Source organism: Stegastes partitus, unplaced genomic scaffold, assembly GCF_000690725.1.
Source record: "Stegastes partitus isolate 25-593 unplaced genomic scaffold, Stegastes_partitus-1.0.2 Scaffold209, whole genome shotgun sequence".
Classification (NCBI taxonomy): domain Eukaryota; kingdom Metazoa; phylum Chordata; class Actinopteri; family Pomacentridae; genus Stegastes; species Stegastes partitus.
The window spans coordinates 101,078-106,871 of NW_007577940.1; positions in this window are offsets into that span (position 1 = coordinate 101,078).

The window sequence follows — 5,794 nt, forward strand, 5'->3', positions numbered from 1 at the left end:
TGCAGCCCCAAAGTTAAAATCATATAGTTTTATTTTCTACACAGTATACAACAGGAGTGTATTCATCAAAAATACAGACCTCACAGAAGAAACTCAATGCAACAAAAGTAAAAACATGTGTGATCGCTGACACACAAGTTAGAAAACCTGTGATCACTGAAACTAAAGTACAGTAAAGTAGTTTTGGACATATGAGCTGTGTCAGTTTGCATGTCTCTATCATGGTGGAGCCATGATGAAGGCCTGGAAAAGGATTGTCAGAAAAATATGAGTTAACCAGGACAGAAAAAGATACAGGAATCAGTGACCAACTAAAAATGAGTGGAAATACAGTTGCAGCAATAATCAGGAGATATAGAGTGAGCCATAGTAGCACTAATCAGAGCTGCAGTGGTCCATCCATCCATCCATCCATCCCATGCATCCATCCATCCATCCATGCATCCATCCATCCATGCATCCATCCATCCATCCGTGCATCCATCCATCCATCCATCCATCCATGCATCCATCCATCCATCCATCCATCCATCTTCTCCCGCTTATCTGGAGTCGGGTCACGGAGGCAGCAGCCTGAGCAGAGCTGCCCAGACTTCCCGATCCACACACACCTCTTCCAGCTCTTCCGGGGGGACCCCTAGGCGTTCCCAGGCCAGTCGAGAGACATAATCTCTCCAACGTGTCCTGGGTCTTCCCCGGGCCCTCCTCCCGGTGCAGTGGTCGCCCTCTTAAAATGACACCACACAATGAGTTACTTTGACAATCTAGCTGTGACAAACAGACAGCAGCGGCTTTAGACTTGGCACAGGGGTTCTTAATACAAACCAGTGTCTGTGACAGCTCAAACAGTGTGAAGGACAGTTCATAGCATCAACCTCTATGGATGGCATCCAGGACAAAAGCGACTCTTGATTGCTTGTTTGTCACAAAACTGCAAGATGCAACTTTGTTAACAAACATGAAATAAAGTTTGATGAATATGGGAACAAAGATAAGATAAATTTGTTCAGCTCAGGTAGAGTCCAGCATATTCAGTGTAAACCTGACCAGGACTACCACAGTGAGTGCAGAGTCCTGACAGTGAAGCACGGAGGTGTGAAGTGTGACGATGTGGGTCTGCATGAGTGTAAGAAGTGTTGGGGATCAGTCATGACAAATAGGACTACAACTTGGTCAGAATGTTCACTTAGAGGTCCTGAGTCATGAAGGAATGGTGTAAAGTTGGACAGACACCATATTATCTTCTCTGATGCAAGCTGCTAATGTTAGCAAGTAAGTAGCAAGCTACAAACTGGCTTGCACACACACACACACACACACACACACACACACACACACACACACACACACAAAGAGACATTTAATGATCAAAAAGAGGTAAAACACGACTATAAAGTGTCATCACACAATGACAAACTGATAAAAAAGAAATATATAAAAACACACCAAATGACCATAGCATGAAGACACAAAAGAACAACTATAAATGACACAAATGCACAATGAGCATAAAACGACACACATGTGCAAAGAGATACAACATGATCAAAACAAGACAAAACCAAGTGACACAATGGAATCATAAAAAGAGTACAAAGAGACAAAATAAGTGCAAAGAGACAAAATAACCACAAACGTTATACAACTGCAAGTGACTAAAAAGAGACAAAACATGATGAACTGACACAATGCATCCCCAAAGAGAAAACCACGAGACAACATGACTGCAAAATGACCACAGAGAGAGAGACACAACACAAAGACACACAAAAAACAACCATAGAGTCATACAAATGACCACAAATGCACATACAATGAACACAAAATGACATAACACATGCACAAACAGACATAATGAGACCAAAAACAGACATAGCACAACTAAGTGACACAACACAACGGCAAAACGAGTACAAAGAGACACAACAAAATTATACGGATGCACGAAGTGACTAAAAAGACGTGAAAAGAAACAACCAGCTGAAACAATGCAACCTCAAAATGGGCACAAAGTAAGAAAATGATGACACATACATGCAAAAACAGCAAAAGGAGAGACAACACGATGACAAAATGATCCCAATGTGACACGAGATGACCAAAGAGACACATTGGTTCACTGTCACTTTCCTGTCTTCTACTCAGACGATCTTGAAAATCTAAAATGTTAAAATGATGATTACCACAAAATCCAACTGCAGTGAGCAGTGAATGTTTACTCAGTGACTGTGGCTGATTTTTAATGTTGTATTTGGACACAATTTTAAACAACAAGTGCTAAAAATAGTCTTAAAAGCACTTCTGAGGGTCACATCCTCAACATGAGACCAAGAGTGAGGCTGAATCTATTCTAATGCAGCAGTGTAAACATTCAGATGAATTACATAATACATTTTTTACATTGCTGTGAGCCTGATGCATTCGGAGGGGCTCTGGGGGCTATTTAAGAAAATGTCAACAAATGTTACCCCCACAGGGCAACAGATGAAAGCTTCACTTATTTATTTAAACATCACACACAGATGTGAATACAGACATCCTGCACGGAACTGGAGTGTTTTAAGAAAATATCCCAAAACAATGCAGCATTGTGTGAGTCTGTGTGGGATACCATCTACTCATGTCTAAAATACATGGAGTGTAAGTGACTCCAATCAACCTCCAGCCACAGTGTATAAAGAATAAAAGATAAAAAGTGGAGTTTTGCCAGTTTTGGGGGTTTTTTTTGGAGTAAACGAGCAGTTTTCAGTGAGTCTGTAATCATTCAAAGGCAGAGCTGATTCACTCCACTGCTCTGCTCTGTGACAGTGACGGATTCAAAAACAACAAAAGCAGAAATAGGCCTCGAGGTTTGTTGAGGTTTGTGGTGGCAGCTGACAGCTGACAGCTACCTGAGGGAGGAGGAGATGCAGCAGCGAACAATGACGGGAGCGTGGGACTGCAAGCAGCAGCAGGCCACCATCGCTGCCACTGTTTCCTGAGCTGCTGGGGGTCACACAATGAGAAACCCTCCCTCCCACCATCAGCCACAACACACTCTTCTGAAGTCAGCCAACACAGACACACACACACACACACACACACACACACAGACACACACACAACCAAAAGTGTGTTCAAGTTAATGCTAGTGTCTCTCTCCTGCTCCTAATTTACACAAACTTGTATTCAAATTCAGCCTTCTGTTCACCCATGAATGGATCAAATACTAATAGTGGTGGTAACATTTCTTGATGGAAATTCATCCTGAAATGAGACATGAAAAGTTTAAAAAAATGTGAAAGCATGGTCATAAAGTCACAAAATAAACAAAAACACATGTAAAATGACCACAAAGCAACAAAAAGAGACACAAAGGGATTATAAAGACAACTGAGACACAAAAAATAACCAACAAGAACAAAATACATGACCATAAAAACAAACAAAACCATAAAAGGACAACGTGACCGCAGATACATATAAAATGACCACAAACAGACTAAACACAGCAAAATGTGACAAGACAGAAAGACAATGCAACCACAAAGTGGCCACAAAGTGTCAAATTGCCACAAACAGATAAAAAGTGTCACAAAATGACCATAAAGAACGAAAACACAACAACCAAGAGACAGAAAATGTCTACAAAGTGGCACAACACAATTACAAGGAGATGCAGCAGAACTGACAACAACAAAAAATCATGATCATTAAAACAAAACAGACATAAAGAGACAAAATGTTCATAAATGCATGCAACATGACCACAAACAAACAAAGTAAAGCCTTAAGTAGAACAATTATCACAGGGAGATACAACACAAAAAAAAAAAAGCAGATGAAACACAATCCTAAACTGACCATTGTGTGTGAGATCTCAGCCAACCTCACAGTCACACAAAGTACCAGTAGAACTGCTCTTCATTTATTTATATGTGGTAGCTGAGGCCCTTATCTTGGGCTGTGTGAGTCAGGGATGGCCTGAATGTCATCAACTGGGATTAAAAAAAATTGTTCGGCCTAGAGGTCCAAGATGCAGCATGAGAAGCTGGAGTTTAGTGGTTTGATCCTTGTCATTAGAGCGTTAAGGCCTTTATACTGGACATTTAACAGGAACCTAAAGCCCTAATATGTGTAATAACACCACAAGTAAACTATATTTGCTTTCGATAGCTGTCAATGCTAAAATGTGGCTTTTCTTCGGTAAAGGGACATGAATTATACAGAGATTTTATTACATCTGAAGGGTATTTTAAGACAAAATGCAAGTACAGTGTGCATCCTCTTGTTATTGAGCTGCTGAGCTGTTATTCATGTCCCAACTTGAAGGTCCAACCATAGACTGTAAATTAAAAAATGGATATAGCCACTGTGTCAGTAGCCACTGGTTTGTGGATAACCATTTTGAAAAACTGAGTCCTATATTTTGCTGCAGTCATTTTACCCTCAACCTTTACAAGCCTTCCAGGGCTTGCTGCCTAAGAGGCATCTCCACATCATGATGCTGCCACCACCATGCTTTATGGTGGGGACAGTGTGTCTGTGATGATGTGCAGTGTTTGGCATTCACCAAACATAGCATCTAGTGTGATGACCAAAATTCCATCAGAGTCTCCAACATGTATTCAGGTGAGCTTCAGTCGAGATTTCACATGAGCTTTTTTTTTACAGGGCGTTTTCTCTTTTCTCCCATAAAGCTTTGACTGGTGAAGAACTCGAGCAACAGTTATTGTCTGCACAGTCTCTTCTCTGCTTGTAACTCCTTCAGAGGAATCATAGGTGTCTTGGTGGCCTCAGTCTCATTCTTGTGTGGTCACTCAGGACTGTCTGCTCCAGGCAGATACAGAATGTATGCTCTTAATGATGAATTTAAATGTAGTCCAAGAAGAATGAAGTGACTTGGAAATGTTCTTGGATCCATCCCCTGACCAGTGATTGGACCTTCAGATACTTCTTTATACTACAGTCACTTGGGATATGTTTACTGCACTCTGGTAATCAGATGATACTTGTGTGACTTCTAGCTCCAACTGGCTGCACCTGTATTACATATGTGAGCCACTTTAACCCTATTCAGGGCTTCTGGGATTTTTGGACCCCAGGCCATTTGGTTTAGGTGAGGTATTGTTTAGGTATTGGTTTTTTTTTTTTTTTTAATGTATTTTTGAAGATTTTTTTTTTCTTGGCGATATAAAAAGAGGGACATTTGTCATGCATTTGGAACCAAAAATACGTCAACTTATCAAAACAATGTATTTAACATAGTATAAAAGTCTATAATGAATGCCAACAAATATTTTGCACACACTCTTTATTGGTTTCAATACTTTTTTTTCTTTGCTGCACCAGAAAAAGTACCAAACCATGAAGTTTTTGGTCAAACTCAAGCTGTAAAATTTGTACTTCTACGCCTTCAACAATGAGACAAACAGCACCTGCTGAAAAGCCACGTGTAACTTTCTTTCCTCTGCATTATTTACGAGCCTAAACTCTGAGCTCAGTGTGTGTTTGTGCTTTTGTATGGGGCATGTACATACAGTATTCACGTGAGAATGTCATGTATACCAGTGTTTCCTCCCCACAGGCAGAAACACAGCTCAAGGACACACAATGACTTCAGCTGGGAAACAGAATAATGCAGGAAGGCCGCAGATCAGCAACATACAATGACCATCACATGTGCTCTCTGCTGATTCCTCGCCACCGCCAAGCACGTCACCTCGCAGAAGGAAGCCCTTATTGTTCTGAGCGAGCATTTTCTCCTTCTGGCAGAGCTACAATGGAGTCAGGGAAGGCAAAGGCAGGGATGTGT